The following is an 18,001-nucleotide window of genomic DNA, read 5'->3' on the forward strand; positions in this document are numbered from 1 at the left end:
ACGAGGAAAGACGAAAGGAGCAGACACTCACGTCCCTGAAAACAGAAGAGTAAAAGGGAGACATGATAACCACCTACAAAATTCTCAGGGGCATTGACAGGTTGGACAAAAACAAACTCTTTAGCACAGGTGGAACATGAACAAGGGGACACAGGTGGAAACTTAGTACCCAGATGAGTCATAGAGACATTAGAAAGAGGCTGACTGCATACAGTTTCATATGCAGATATGATAGAGCCCAGTGGGCTCAGGAATCTGTACATTAGTTGATTGGTAGTTGAGAGGCGGAACCAAAGAGCCAAAGCTCAACCCCCGCAAGCACAAATAGGTGAGTTCACATGGTGGTGATGGGGGCTGGTGGCTGAGTGGAGAGCTCTCTAGGCTCGTGGTCCTAGGGACCGGGGTTCGATCTCCGCCGCCTACGGAAAACCAATGGGCAGTTTCCTTCACCCTGATGCACCTGTTTCCTAGCAGTAAATAGGTACCTGAGAGACAGCTACGGGCTGCTTCCTGTGTGTGTGTGTGTGTGTGTGTGTGTGTGTGTGTGTATGTGTGTGTGTGTGTGTGTGTGTGTGTGTGTGTGTGTGTGTGTGTGTGTGTGTGTGTGTGTGTGTGTGTGTGTGTGAAGAAAAAAAATTAGTAGTTATTGACAGTTGAAAGGGAGGCAGAAAATGCGGAGCTCAACCCCAAGCACAACTAGGTGAATACACACAAAACCCCACACCTAAACTACAAGCCCTTAGTGTCCTTAACTTGTATACCATGCAACATGATGGAGAAGATCATGAGAAAATGCCTGGTAGTATATCTAGAGAGAAGGGACTTTGTAACACACCACTGGTATGGGTTCAGGCATGGCATGTCGTGTCTCACAGGTTTAATTCAAAAGTCTAATAGACTTCTATGACCAAGCAACAAACATTAAACAACACAGAGAAGTATGGGCTGCCTGCATTTTCTTGGACTGTCAGAAAGCTTTAGGCAAAGTTCACCATAAAAGACTGTTGCTTACAAGAACAACTGTTGCTGTTGTTGGAGAAACAGGCTGGAATAACTGGTAAGGTGCTCCAGTGGATAAGGGACGACCTAAGCAACGGGAAGCAGAGAGTTACTGTGAGGGGGTGACACCTCAAACTGGGCAGATTTCACCAGCGGGGTCCCACAGGGTTCTGTACTTAGTCTTATCCTGCTACTGATACACGTAAATGATCTCCCGGACGGTGATAGTGAACTAACAACTACCTGTCTTGTTTCTCCTTTACATAAATGTCAATTACATCTTCCAAATGTAATAGACTTATTCCTCTTCGTGTTTGCTGATGACAATACAATTATGAGAAAGATTAAGACAGACGAAGACAGCCAGAGGCTACAGGATGACCTAGAAATAGAATGGTCCAACAAAGGCTCCTAGAGTTTATCTCGAGCAAGTGCAAAGAGATGAAGATAGGTATTTGGATCAGGAGGTCAAACACAAGGTACCAGCTGGGAGAGGATATCCTCCGAGAAAAGATTCTGAACGGGAGAAAGATCTGGAGGGTTTATATCACACCAGACCAGTCCCCTGAAGCCCACATCAAAATGATAACATTAGCGGCGTATGCAAGGTTTACGAACATAAGAACTGCCTTTGAAACTTGTATACGGAATAATTCAAAACCTTGTATACCTCATATACCAGACTAATATTGGAATATACTGCTTTAGCATGGAGCCTACATCTAGTCAAACGCAAAACGAAGTTAGAAAAGTTTAAGAGGTATACCACCAAGCTAGTCCCGGAGCTGAGAGGATTAAGCTATGAGGAAAGATTACTGGCACTGAACCTCACGACAATGAAGACAGAAGAGTTCGGTGAGACATGCCCACTACCTACAAAATTCCCCAAAAGATAAACTGTTTAACACAAGTGGTACGCGAAGATGAGGACAAAGGTGGAAATTTAGTACCCAAATGAGCCACAGAGACATTAGAAAAACCTTTTTCAGAGTAGTTAGTAAATGGTAGATGCCTCCACCACATCACTAGAAAGAGATGTGGTGGAGGCTGACTCCATACCCAGTTTCAAATGAAGATATGATAGACCCAGTAGGCTCAGGACACCAGTTGATTGACGGTTGAGAGACGGGGCCAAAGAGCCAGAGATCGACACCCGCAAGCACGACTAGATGAGTGCAACTCGGTGAGTACACACACATACACCCACACACACACACAACTGCCAACTGCCAACTGCACACAACTGACATAAGAACTTCCTTTAGAAACTTGTGTAAGGAATCGTTCAGGATCCTGTATACCACTTATGTCAGACCAATCCTGGAATATGCAGCTCCTGCCTAGAGTCCATATCTAATTAATCACAAGACAAAGCTAGAGAAGATTCAGCGGTATGCCATCAGACTTGTCTCGAAACTGAGAGGTATGAGCTACGAGGAAAGGCTGAAGAAGCTGAACCTCACGTCCCAGGAAAACAGAGGAGTAAACGAAGACATTATAACCACCTACAAAATTCTCAGGGGAATTGACAGGTTGGACAAAGACAAACTCTTCAGCACGGGTGGGACACAAACAAGGGGACACAGGTGAAAATTTAGTACCCAAATGAGCAACAGAGACATTGCAAAGAGTTTTTTCAGTGTCAGAGTAGTTAATAAATGGAATGCACTAGGAAGTGATGTGGTGGAGGCTGACTCCATACACAGTTTCAAATGTAGATATGATAGAGCCCAATAGGCTCGGGAATCAGTTGATTGACAGTTGAGAGGCGGGACCAAAGAGACAAGGCTCAACCCTTACAAGCACAAATAGGTGAGTACACAGACTGACTATTTAACACAACGGGCACACGCACTAAGGGACATAAGTGGAAATTGAGTCCCCAAATGAGCCATAGAGACGTTAGAATTTTTTTTCAGTGTCAGAGTAGTTGACAAGTGGAATGCATTAATAAGTGATGTGGTGGAGGCTGACTCATACACAGTTTCATGTGTAGATATGATAGAGCCCAGTAGGCTCAGGAACCTCTACACCAGTTGATTGACAGTTGAGAGGAGGTACCAAAGAGCCAGAGCTCAACCCCCGCATGCACAATCAGGTAAGTACAATAAGGTAAGTACACACACACACACACACACACACACAAACACACACACACACACACACACACACACACACACACACACACACACACACACACACACACACACACACACACACACACACACACACACACACACACACACACACACACACACACACACACACACACACACACACACACACACACACACACACACACACACACACACACACACACACATGTGTTTGCAAACGAGAACACAAAGGAGAAGATTCTATCAAGGAAGAGCTACCTGCAAAATGTGGGAGAATTCAAAAATGTATTCCTCCAGAGAGACATGATGAGGGAGGAGAAAGCCATGGCAGCAGAAGCAAGGAAGAGGTGCAGGGCGAGAGGGGAAAACCAGGAAGTCACAGCTCCCAACACAACATCCCCAGAGGCGAGAGGGGAACCCAAAACCAGCTACCCAGTAACACCAGTGGGGAGGGCAATCCCGCCACCCTCCTCTGCATAGAAACCCCCCAACCCCAAACCCTTCCTGCCCCCACTCAAACGTTCAGCCAAATCTCCCTCCCCCCACACCCAATCCCCACCCTTCTACCCCTCCCCCCACACCCAATCCCCTCCCTTCTACCCCTCCCCTCCTCCCGCCAAGTCTCCCTGTCACAGCCTTTCCTTCCTGTCCTCCCTCCCCTTTCTCCCCATACCCTCCATGTCCCTTCCCCTTAACTGGATCCCTTGCCCCTCATCCCAGTATCCTCTGAGACCCTGTTATCCACCTCACAGATCCTCACACCCATGGAACAGCTTCCCCCACCAGCAGAACACTCACCAAGTAGGCGATTTGAGAAGGGACAGAAGAAAGTGAGCCTCAAGGCAATGTACACTAACATAGATGGAATTACAAATAAAGAAAATGAGCTTGGAGAATGGGTACTAGAGGAAAACCCAGACATAATAGCCCTCACAGAAACAAAGCTAACGAAAACGATAACAAATTCAGTGTTCCCACAGGACTATTATGTTAAGAGGAAAGAGAGGGAAGGAAGAGGTGGTGGTGGTGTAGCTCTGCTGGTAAGAACTGGCTGGGATTTTGAGGAGATGGTTATTCAGGGCTGTGAAGGTTTCAGTGACTACATAGCAGGTACCATAACAACTGGAGGGCAAAAAAATATAGTCGTAGTCATATATAATCCACCACCAAATGACAGAAGATCCAGACAGGAATATGATAGAAACAACATGGCCACCAATAACATAATAGAGAGAGCAGCTTCTGTTGCCAGCAGGAATGGATCTGGAGTACTAATTATGGGAGACCTCAAGCATGTGAAGATAGATTTAGTGAACAGAGACCCACATGGAGGACCAGAAGCATGGAGAGCTAAGTTGCTGGACGTGGCAACAAGAAACTTTCTAAGCCAGCACATCAAGGAACCAACAAGAATGAGAGGAGAACATGAAGCAGAAATACTTGATTCGATATTTACCCTAAATGAATGGGATATAAGGGAAGTTAAGATGGAAGCACCCTTGGGAATGAGTGATTACAGTGTATTGAACTTTGAGTACCTGGTAGAGCTAGGACTTATCTCCCCCAAAAAAGAACTAGGAAACAAAAGGCTGGCATACCGAAAAGGCAATTATGAAGAGATGAGAAATTTCCTAAGGGAAATACCTTGGGACACAGACCTCAGAGATAAGTCTGTACAAGATATGATGGACTATGTTACCCAAAAGTGTTAGGAGGCAGTAAACAGGTTCATCCTGGCCCAAAGGGAAAAATTCGAGAAGCAACAGAAGAATCCATGGTATAATAGGACATGTATGGAAGCAAAGAAACTGATCAAAAGGGCGTGGAGGAACTTCCGGAATAACAGAACACCAGAAAGCAGAGAGAGATACCAGAGAACCAGGAATGAGTATGTCAGGGTGAGAAGAGAAGCAGAGAAAAGTTATGAAAATGATATAGCAAACAACGCCAAGACCGAACCAAAGCTACTCCACAGTCACATCAGAAGGAAAACAACAGTAAAAGAACAGGTAGTGAAACTTAGAACAGGCGAGGACAGGTATACAGAGAATGACCAAGAGGTGTGTGAAGAACTCAACAAAAGGTTCCAGAAGGTCTTCACAATAGAACAAGGTTAGGTCACTGTGCTAGGAGAAAGGGAAGTAAACCAGGCGGCCTTGGAAGAGTTTGAAATTACGAGAGAGGAGGTCAAGAGACACCTGCAGGATCTGGATGTTAGAAAGGCTGTTGGTCCTGACGGGATCTCTATATGGGTAATGAAAGAGTGTGCAGAGGCCCTTTGCTTGCCACTCTCTATAGTGTATAGTAAGTCACTGGATACGGGAGACCTACCAGAAATATGGAAGACGGCGAATGTGGTCTTATTATACAAAAATGGCGACAGGCAAGAGGCACTAAAATACAGGCCAGTGTCCTTGACTTTTATACCATGCAAGGTGATGGAGAAGATCGTGAGAAAAAACCTGGTGACACATCTGGAGAGAAGGGACATCGTGACAAATCGCCAACATGGATTCAGGGAGGGTAAATCTTGCCTGACTGGCTTAATAGAATTCTACGACCAGGTGGCAAAGATTAAGCAAGAAAGAGAAGGCTGGATGGACTGCATTTTCTTGGATTGTCGGAAAGCCTTTGACAGTACCGCATAAGAGGCTGGGACATAAGCTGGAGAGACAGGCAGGTGTAGCTGGTAAGGTGCTCCAGTGGATAAGGGAGTACCTGAGCAATAGGAAGCAGAGAGTTACGGTGAAGGGTGAGACCTCAGATTGGCGTGAAGTCGCCAGTGGAGTCGAAAAGGGCTCTGTACTCGGTCCTATCTTGTTTCTGATATATGTAAATGATCTCTCGGAGAGTATAAATTCGTCGTTTGCGGACGATGTCAAAATTATGAGAAGGATTAAGACAGAGGAAGACTGCTTGAGGCTTCAAGAAGACCAAGATAAGCTGAAGGAATGGTCAAACAAATGGTTGTTAGAGTTTAACCCAAGCAAATGTAATGTAATGAAGATAGGTGTAGGGAGCAGGAGGCCAGATACAAGTTACCATCTAGGAGATGAAATACTTCAAGAGTTAAAGAAAGAAAAAGACTTGTGGGCTGATATCACGTCAGACCTATCACCTGCACCCCCATATCAAGAGGATAACATCAGCGGCAAATGCCAGGCTAGCCAACATAAGAACGGCATTCAGAAACTTGTGTAAGGAATCATTCAGAACTTTGTATACCACATATGTTAGGCCAATCCTGGAGTATGCAGCCCCAGCATGGAGTTCATATTTAGTCAAGGATAAGACCAAACTGGAAAAGGTTCAAAGGTTTGCCACCAGACTAGTACCCGAGCTGAGAAGTATGAGCTACGAGGAGAGACTACGGGAATTAAACTTCACTTCGTTGGAAGACAGAAGAGTTAGGGGGGACATGATCACCACATTCAAGATTTTCAAGGGAATTGATAGGGTAGATAAAGATAGTCTATTTAACACAAGGGGCACACACACTAGGGGACACAGGTGGAAACTGAGTGCCCAAATGAGCCACAGAGATATTAGAAAGAACTTTTTTAGTGTCAGAGTGGTTGACAAATGGAATGCATTAGGGAGTGATGCGGTAGAGGCTGACTCCATACACAGTTTCAAGTGTAGATATGATAGAGCCAAATAGGCTCAGGAACCTGTACACCTGTTGATTAACGGTTGAGAGGCGGGACCAAAGAGCTAAAGTTCAACCCCCGCAAGCACAACTAGGTGAGTACACACACACACACACACACACACACACACACACACACACACACACACACACACACACACACACACACACACACACACACACTGACGTGTAGGGTCAGCGGTCCGCGTTAACCGAGGGAACAATAGGGTTCAAGGGAGCGGGTATACTGTGCAGTGAGAACCGGGACAGTGTAAATTGAACAGTGGCATTGTAATGCAACACATTGATCACATCTCGTGATGAATTATCTTAGTGAATTTAGAGAAGATAGCTAGTGAAGATTGACTTCTTGAGGCAGCATCAGTCGCATCAGCCAGGACCCACGTGGAGACCTGAAGACCATCACAGGATTACCGACGACACGCCGTGTATTCACCTTGAGTGCTTGTGGGGGGCTGGCTGGTAAGTGTCTCTCATAAGTCTCCAACAGTGTGCAAGGTTTATATAATATCATATCATAGACACTATTGCATTCCATATAATAATACAATCGTAAAAATACATTCGTGGTAGACAGGTAACAGGGACAGCAACTGTGAGCTCACTGGGAACCCAGATAAGCCGCTAATCCCCCCCCCCCCCACCTGCCGTAATCTGAAGACTACACCTCACCCACCTCTTAACCCTCCATCTCACTCTCCCAACACACATCCCCCCCCCCGCCCCCACCACACCCACTCACACTAAGAGTATTCTTGCTCTCTCTCTCTCTCTTGACAAGGGCAAAATGGCAGGTGGACGCAACAGGGACACAGGGAACAGCCAAAGTGACCAAACAAGGGATATGTTAACCCAAGTTCTGGAGGAATTCAGGAAGGAGATGCAGGAAATGAGGATTACAATTAACCTGCAAAGTGAGCTGACATCAGCAAGGGAGGAGATCAAATCCCTCACAGAGAAAAATAAAGAGACCGAGCATCAGATTATCATCCAAAATGGAAGGTGGGAATGTTACATTGGAAGGAAATGCCTCTGTACCTGAAACATTTGCAGACATACTGAAAAAGAGCTCAGAAGCTATGGACACAGTGTGGGAGGTAGCCATGCAAGCAGCCACCTCACAGGAAGCAGCAAGGTGCACCACTCAGCTGCTGGAGAGAAAAAGATCAGTGGTAGTTGTAGGCATCAAAGAACAGGAAGGATCCAACAGGCAAGAATGGAATAGCAAGGATAGAGAGGCAGAACAGGGGCTACTGAAGGGGTTACAGATGGAAGGGGCTGAACCAAAGAACAGGAAGGATCCAACAGGCAAGAATGGAATAGCAAGGATAGAGAGGCAGAACAGGGGCTACTGAAGGGGTTACAGATGGAAGGGGCTGAACGAAGGGGCCATTGAGAAGGTTTTCAGGTTGGGCTGGTACAACAAGGACCTAAACCGACTTGTAAAAGTGGTGTTTACAAACGAAACCACGAAGGAGGATATTCTCGAAAGGAAGAGTCGACTGCAGCATGTGGAGGGATACAAGAAAGTATTTCCTGCAGAGGGACAGGACGAAGGAGGAGAGAGCCAGGGCAGCAGAGGCAAGGAGGAAGCGCAGGGAGAGAGGAGCAAACCAGGAAATCACAGCCCCCAACACAACAGTCCTAGAGACAAGAGGCGAACCCAAAACCTGCATCCCAGCAACACCAGAGGGGAGGGCAACACCACCACCCCCCTCTGCATAGAAACCCTCCATTCCCCTCACCCTACCTGCCCCCACCCAACCCTCCCACCCCCCCCCACCCCATTCTTACCCTGTCATTCCTTCCCCATTCCCATCATGTCCCCCCTCCCACCTTTACCCCCCTGTCCCCCCTCCCCCTTCATCCCATACCCTCCCTATCCCTCCTCCCCCCTTGCCCCGTATCATCCATGTCCCCTCTATCTCCTTAACCCACACCCTACCTGTCCCCCCTTCCCTGAAACCCCCACCCCTCTCCCCAAACTCCTCTGTGACCCTGCAAACCGCCTCACAGATCATCTCACCCACTGAAAAGCTTCCCACACCAACAGAATGCTTGTCATGAAGGGACAAGAAAATGAACTGAAGAAAGTGAGCTTCAAGGCAATGTACACTAACATAGACAAAATTACAAATAAGACAAGTGAACTCGGAGAATGGGCACTAGAAGAAAACCCAGACATAATAGCACTCACAGAAACAAAGCTAACAAACACCATAACAAACGCAGTGTTTCCACAGGGCTACTATGTAGTGAGGAAAGAGAGAGAAGGGAGAGGAGGAGGTGGTGTAGCTTTGCTACTAAGAGAAGGTTGGAGTTTCGAAGAGATGGTAATTCAGAACTATGAAGGTTTCAGTGACTACATATCAGGCACCATAGCAACTGGAGGACAGAAAATTATAGTAGTAGTCATATATAACCCCCCACCGAATGTCAGAAGACCCAGACAGGAATATGATGGCCAACTTGGCCATCATCAATGTAATAGAGAGAGCAGCTTCTGTGGCTAGCAGGAACGGATCCAGGCTACTAATCATGGGAGACTTCAACCATGGAAAGATAGATTAGGGGAACAGAGACCCACATGGAGGCCCAGACACATGGAGAGCTAAGCTGCTGGATGTGGCAACAAGAAACTTTCTAAGTCAACACGTCAAGGGACCGTCAAGAACGAGAGGAGGAGATGAACCAGCCTTGCTTGATCTGATATTTACCCTAAATGAGTCGGATATAAGGGAAGTTAAGTTGGAAGCCCCCTTGGGAATGAGTGATCATAGTGAATTGAGCTTTGAGTACCTGGTTGAGCTAGGAATTATCACCCCCAAAAAAGAACTGGGAAACAAAGGGCTGGCGTACCGAAAGGGAAACTATGACGAGATGAATAAATTCCTATGGGATATACATTGGGACACAGAACTCGGAACCAAGTCCGTACAAGACATGATGGACTATGTCACCCAAAAATGTCAGGAGGCTGTAAGCAGGTTTGTCCCTGCCCAACAGAAAAAAAACAGAGAAGCAAAGGATGAATCCGTGGTTTAATAGGGAATGTATGAAAGCAAAGGAGCTGAACAAAAGGGCATGGAGGAACTTCCGTAATAACAGAACACCAGAAAGTAGAGAGAGACACGAGAGAACCAGGAACGAGTATGTTATTGTGAGAAGAGCAGCTGAGAAAAGGTATGAAAATGATATAGCTAATAAAGCCAAGACCGAACCAAAGGTACTACACAGTCACATCACGAGGAAGACAACAATGAAGGAACAGGTGATGAAACTTAGGGTGAGCGTGGAAAGGTACACAGAGAATGACAAAGAGGTGTGTGAAGAACTCAACAAAAGGTTCCAGGAGGTCTTTACAATAGAACAGGGAGAAGTCCGGGTGCTAGGAGAGGTGGCAGCAAACCAGGTGACCTTGGAAAGGTTCGAAATTACAAGAGATGAGGTCAATAAGCACCTATTGGAGCTAGATGTGAGAAAAGCTGTTGGGCCGGATGGAATCTCACCATGGGTATTGAAAGAGTGTGCAGGAGCACTTTGCTTGCCACTCTCCATAGTGTATAGTAGGTCACTGGAAACGGGAGACCTACCAGAAGTATGGAAGACTGCTAATGTAATACCAATATTTAAAAAGGGTGACATACAAGAGGCACTGAACTACAGGCCAGTGTCCTTAACTTGTATACCATGCAAGGTGATGGAGAAGATTGTGAGAAAAAACCTAGTAACACATCTGGAGAGAAGAGACTTCGTGACAACCCATCAACATGGGTTCAGGGAGGGTAAATCTTGCCTTACAGGCTTGATAGAATTCTATGATCAGGTGACAAAGATTAAGCAAGAAAGAGAAGGATGGGCAGACTGCATTTTTTTGGACTGTCGGAAAGCCTTTGACACAGTACCCCATAAAAGGTTGATGCATAAGCTGGAGAAACAGGCAGGAGTAACTGGTAGGGCGCTCCGATGGATAAGGGAGTACCTAAGCAATAGGAAGCAGAGAGTTATAGTGAGGGGTGAGACCTCAGAATGGCGTGAAGTCACCAGTGGAGTCCCACAGGGCTCTGTGCTTGGATCTATCCTGTTTCTGATATACGTAAATGATCTCCCAGAGGGTATAGACTCATTCCTCTCAATGTTTGCTGACGACGCCAAAATTATGAGAAGGATTAAGACAGAGGAGGACAGCTTGAGGCATCAAGAAGACCTGGACAAGCTGCAGGAATGGTCGAACAAATGGATGTTAGAGTTTAACCCAAGCAAATGTAATGTAATGAAGATAGGGGGTAGGAAGCAGGAGAGCAGATACAAGGTATCACTTGGGAGATGAAATACTTCAAGAGTCAGAGAGAGAGAAAGACCTGGGGGTTGATATCACGCCAGACCTGTCCCCTGAAGCTCATATCAAGAGGATAACATCAGCAGCATATGCCAGGTTGGCTAACATAAGAACGGCCTTTAGAAACTTGTGTAAGGAATCTTTCAGAACATTATATACCACATATGTCAGACCAATCCCGGAGTATGCGGCTCCAGCATGGAGTCCATATCTAGTCAAGCATAAGACTAAACTGGAAAAGGTTCAAAGGTTTGCCACCAGACTAGTACCCAAGCTGAGAGGTATGAGCTAAGAGGAGAGACTACGGGAATTGAACCTCACTTCGTTGGAAGACAGAAGAGTTAGGGGGGACATGATCACCACATTCAAGATTCTCGAGGAAATCGACAGGGTTGATAAACACAGGCTATTTAACACAAGGGGCACACGCACTAGGGAACACAGGTGGAAACTGAGTGCCCAAATGAGCCACAGAGATATTAGAAAGAACTTTTTTAGTGTCAGAGTGGATGACAAATGGAATGCATTAGGAAGCAATGTCGTGGAGGCTGACTTCATACACAGTTTCAAGTGTAGATAGGATAGAGCCCAATAGGCTCAGGAACCTGTACACCTGTTGATTGACGGTTGATAGGCGGGACCAAATAGCCTGAGCTCAACCTCCGCAAGCACAACTAGGTGAGTACAACTAGGTGAGTACACACACACACACACACACACACACACACACATACACACACACACACACACACACACACACACACACACATACACACACACACACACACACACACACACACACACACACACACACACACACACACACACACACACACACACACACACACACACACACACACACACACACACACACGTTCCTGAGCCCAATAGGGCTCAGGAACCTATACACCTGTTGATTGACGGTTGAGAGGCGGGACCAAAGAGCCAGAGCTAAACTCTCGCAAGCACAACTAGGTGAGTACAACTAGGTGAGTACACTCACCCACATACACACACACACACACACACACACACACACACACACACACACACACACACACACACACACACACACACACACACACTCTCACACACACACACACTCTCACACACACACACACACACACACACACACACACACACACACACACACACACACACACACACACACACACACACACACACATACACACACACACACACACACACACACACACACACTGAAGGGCAAGAGCTACGAGGAGAGGTTAGAGACATTAAATATGCCAAAACTAGAAGACAGAAGAAAAAGAGGTGATATGATCACTACATACAAAATAGTAACAAGAATTGATTTAATCGATAGGGAAAATTTCCTGAGACCTGGAATTTTAAGAACAAGAGGTCATAGATTTAAACTAGCTAAACACAGATGCCGAAGAAATATAAGAAAATTCACTTTCGCAAACATAGTGGTAGACGGTTGGAACAAGTTAGGTGAGAAGGTGGTGGAGGCCACCACCTTCCCAGTCAGACCGTCAGTAGTTTTATAGCGTTATATGACAAAGAGTGCTGGGAAGATGGGACACCACGAGCGTAGCTCTAATCCTGTAACTACACTTAGGTAATTACACTTAGGTAATTACACACACACACACACAGGACAGGAATATGATAGAAACAACATGGCCACCATTAACATAATAGAAAGAGCAGCTTCTGTTGCTAGCAGGAATGGATCTGGACTACTAATTATGGGAGACTTCAACCATGGGAAGATAGATTGGAAGAACAGAGACCCGCATGGAGGACCAGAAACATGGAGAGCTAAGCTGCTGGACGTGGCAACAAGAAACTTTCTAAGCCAGCACACCAAAGAACCAACAAGCATGAGAGGAGAAGATGAACCAGCAATGCTTGATTTGATATTTACCCTAAATGAATGGGATATAAGGGAAGTTAAGAAGGAAGCACCCTTGGGAATGAGTGACCACAGTGTATTGAACTTTGAGTACCTGGTAGAGCTAGGACTTATCTCCCCCCAAAAAGAACTAGGAATCAAAAGGCTGACATACTGAAAGGGGAATTATGAACAGATGAGAAGTTTCCTAAGAGAAATACCTTGGGACACAGACCTTAGAGACAAGTCTGTACAGGGTATGATGGACTATGTTACCCAAAAGTGTCAGGAGGCAGTAAACAGGTTCATCCCGGCCCAAAGGGAAAAATCCGAGAAGCAACAGAAGAATCCATGGTATAATAGGGCATGTATGGAAGCGAAGAAACTGAACAAAAAGGCGTGGAGGAACTTCCGGAATAACAGAACACCAGAAAGCAGAGAGAGATACCAGAGAACCAGGAATGAGTACGTCAGGGTGAGAAGAGAAGCAGAGAAAAATTTTGAAAATGATATAGCAAACAAAGCCAAGACCGAACCAAAGCTACTCCACAGTCACATCAGAAGGAAAACAACAGTGAAAGAACAGGTATTGAAACTTAGAACAAACGAGGACAGGTATACAGAGAATCACAGAGAGGTGTGTGAGGAACTCAACAAGAGGTTCCAGGAAGTCTTCACAATAGAACAGGGTGAGGTCACTGTGCTAGGAGAAAGGGAGGTAAACCAGGCGGCCTTGGAGGAGTTCGAAATTACGAGAGAGGAGGTCAAGAGACACATGCTGGATCTGGATGTTAGAAAGGCTGTTGGTCCAGATGGGATCTCACCATGGGTACTGAAAGTGTGTGCAGAGGCACTTTGCTTGCCACTCTCCATAGTGTATAGTAAGTCACTAGAGACGGGAGACCTACCAGAAATATGGAAGACGGCGAATGTGGTCCCAATATACAAAAAGGGCGACAGACGAGAGGCACTGAACTACAGGCCAGTGTCCTTGACTTGTATACCATGCAAGGTGATGGAGAAGATCGTGAGAAAAAACCTGGTAACACATCTGGAGAGAAGGGACTTCGTGACAAATCGCCAACATAGATTCAGGGAGGGTAAATCTTGCCTTACAGGCTTGATAGAATTCTACGATCAGGTGACACAGATTAAGCAAGAAAGAGAGGGCTGGGCGGACTGCATTTTCTTGGATTGTCGGAAAGCCTTTGACACAGTACCGCATAAGAGGCTGGTACATAAGCTGGAGAGACAGGCAGGTGTAGCTGGTAAGGTGCTCCAGTGGATAAGGGAGTATCTAAGCAATAGGAAGCAGAGAGTTACGGTGAGGGGTGAGACCTCCGATTGGCGTGAAGTCACCAGTGGAGTCCCACAGGGCTCTGTACTCGGTCCTATCTTGTTTCTGATATATGTAAATGATCTCCCGGAGGGTATCGATTCATTTCTCTCAATGTTTGCGGACGATGCTAAAATTATGAGAAGGATTAAAACAGAAGATGACTGTTTGAGGCTTCAAGAAGACCTAGGCAAGCTGAAGGAATGGTCGAACAAATGGTTGTTAGAGTTTAACCCAACCAAATGTAATGTAATGAAGATAGGTGTAGGGAGCAGGAGGCCAGATACAAGGTATCATCTGGGAGAGGAAATTCTTCAGGAGTCAGAGAAGGAAAAACACTTGGGGGTTGATATCACGCCAGACCTGTGTCCTGCAGCACATATCAAGCGGATAACATCAGCGGCATATGCCAGGCTGGCCAGCATACGAACGGCATTCAGAAACTTGTGTAAAGAATCATTCAGAACTTTGTATACCACATATGTCAGGCCAATCCTGGAGTATGCAGCCCCAGCATGGAGTCCATATCTAGTCAAGGATAAGACTAAACTGGAAAAGGTTCAAAGGTTTGCCACCAGACTAGTACCCGAGCTGGGAGGTATGAGCTACGAGGAGAGACTACGGGATTTAAACCTCACTTCGCTGGAAGACAGAAGAGTTAGGGGGGACATGATCACCACATTCAAGATTCTGAAGGGAATTGATAGGGTAGATAAAGAACACGCACAAGGGGACACAGGTGGAAACTGAGTGCCCAAATGAGCCACAGAGATATTAGAAAGAACTTTTTTAGTGTCAGAGTGGTTGACAAATGGAATGCATTAGGGGGTGATGTGGTGGAGGCTGACTCCATACACAGTTTCAAGTGTAGATATGACAGAGCCCGATAGGCTCAGGAATCTGTACACCTGTTGATTGACGGTTGAGAGGCGGGACCAAAGAGCCAGAGCTCCACCCCCGCAAACACAACTAGGTGAGTACAACTAGGTGAGTACACACACAGTTGTCAGAAAGCCTTTGATACAGTTCCACACAAGAGGCTAGTGAAAAAGCTGGAGATGCAGACTGGAGTGAAAGAGAAGTTACTCCATTGGATAAAGGAGTACATAAGCTTCAGGAGACAACGAGTCAGTGTGAGGGGTGAGGTCTCAGAGTGGCGAGACGTTACGAGTGAAGTCCGGCAGGGGTCAGTCCTTGGACCTATACTGTTTCTGAAATGTAAATGATCTCCCAGAGGATATAGACGCGTTTCTCTCCATGTTTTCTGATGATGCAAAAATTATGAGGAGGATTGAAATAGAGGATGATAGTAGGAGGTTACAAGATGACCTAGACAGACTGAGTGAATGGTACAACAAATGGCTGTTGAAGTTCAACCCGAGTAAATGCAAAGTAATGAAACTAGGCGGTGGAAACAGGAGGCCAGACACAGGATACAGAATAGGAGATAAAGTACTTAATGAAATGGACAGAGAGAAAAATCTAGTAGTTGATATCACACCAAACCTGTCTCCTGAAGCCCCCATAAAAAGAATAAAGTCTGTGGCATATGCGAGGCTGGCTAACATCAGAACAGCGTTCAGGAACCTGTGTAGGAATCATTCAGAATCTTGTACACCATATATGTAGGACCAAGCCTGGAGTATGCGGCCCCAGCATGGAGCCCGTACCTTGTCAAGCACAAGACGAAGCTGGAAAAAGTCCAAAGGTATGCCACTAGACTAGTCCCAGAACTAAGAGGCATGAGTTACGAGGAAAGGCTGTGGGAAATGCAGCAGGGAAAGATACCAGACTGCCAGGAATGAATACGTCAAGGTGAGAAAAGAGGCGCTGAGACAATATGAAAATGACATAGCAGGCAAGGCAAAGACTCAACCTAAATTGCTGCACAGCCACATCAGGAGGTAAACAACAGTGAAGGAACAGGTAATGAAACTGAGGATAGGAGCAGAACGGTTCACTACAAACGACAAGGAAATGTGTGAGGAACTCAATAAGAAATTCCAGGAGGTATTCAGAGAAGAGCGAGGAGAAGTACCAGAGATTAGAAAGGGGACTATCTAACCAGACACCACTTCATGAGTTTGTGATCATCAGGGGGGAGGTGAGGAAGCATGTGCTAGAGTTGGATGTGACAAAGGCTATAGGCCCAGATGGAATCTCCCCATGGATACTAAAGGAAGGAGCAGAAGCACTGTGCCTGCCACTCTCCACGGTGTATAACAACAAATCACTGGTAACAGGTGAACTGACAAAAATTTAAATATTTGCTTATGAAGTCCCGATATTCAAGAAGGATGATAGACAGGAGACACTGAACTACAGGCCAATGTCCCTAACTTGCATACTATGCAAGATGATGGAGAAGATTGGGTGAAAAAAGCTAGTGGAACATCTGGAGCTAAAAACTTTGTAACACAACATCAGCATGGGTTCAGGGAAAGCAAATCAGGCCCTCACAGGAATAATTTAATTCTATGAAAAGGCTACAAAAATAAGGCAAGAAAGAGAGGGGTGGGCAGACTGTATTTTTTTGGATTGGCAGAAAGTCTTTAACACAATACCACATAAGAGACTAGTGCACACGTTGGAGATGTAGGCAGGAGTGAACGAGAAGGTACCCCACTGGGTAAGGGAGTACCTAAGCAACAGAAGACAGAGAGTCACTGTGAGGGGTGATATCTCGGAGTGGCGAGGCGTCACCGGTGGAGATTCTTAGGGATCAGTCCTTGGACCTATACTGTTTCTGAAATATGTAAATGATCTCCCAGAAGGAACAGACTCGTTCCTCTTAGTGTTTGCTGACGATGCAAAAATCATAAGTAGGATTAAAATATAGGAGGATAGTATGAGGCTACAAGATGACCTAGACAAACTGAAGGAATGGTCCAACAAATGAGAACTAAAGTTCATCTCAAGTAAATGTAAGGTAATGAAGCTATTCGGAGAAATTGGAGACCTGACACTGAATACCAAATGGGAGATGAAGTCCTTCATGAAACGAACAGAGAGAAAGATCTAGGAGTTGATATCACACCAAGCCTATCTCCTTAAGCTCACATCAAAAGAATAACATCGTCGGCGTTTGCGAGGCTGGCGAACATCAGAACTGCCTTCAGAAACCTGTGTAAGGAATCATTCAGGACCTTGTATACCACATATGTAACACCAATCCTGGAGTATGCAGCCCCAGCAAGGAGCCCGTACCTTGTAAAGCGCAAGACGAAGCTGGAAAAAGTTGAGAGGTATGCTACTAGACTAGTCCCAGAACTATCACATGATCACGACAAAACAATTCTCAGGGGAATTGACAGGGTAGTCAAAGATGAATTATTCAACCCTGGTGGTACATGTTCAAAGGGACACAGGTGAAGACTGAGTACCCAAATCAGTCACAGAGACATTGGAAGGAACTTTTTCAGTGTCAGAGTAGTTAGTAAATAGAATGCACGAGGTAGTGATGTGGTGGAGGCTGACTCCATACAGTAGGTAGTGATGTGGTGGAGGCTGACTCCATACAGTAGGTAGTGATGTGGTGGAGGCTGACTCCATACAGTTTCATGTTTAGATATGACAGAGTTCGAGAAACTCTGGAATCTGTACACGAGTTGATTGACGGTTGAGAGGCGGGGCCAAAGAGCCAAAGCTCAACCACTGTCGG

Source organism: Procambarus clarkii, chromosome 64, assembly GCF_040958095.1.
Source record: "Procambarus clarkii isolate CNS0578487 chromosome 64, FALCON_Pclarkii_2.0, whole genome shotgun sequence".
Classification (NCBI taxonomy): domain Eukaryota; kingdom Metazoa; phylum Arthropoda; class Malacostraca; order Decapoda; family Cambaridae; genus Procambarus; species Procambarus clarkii.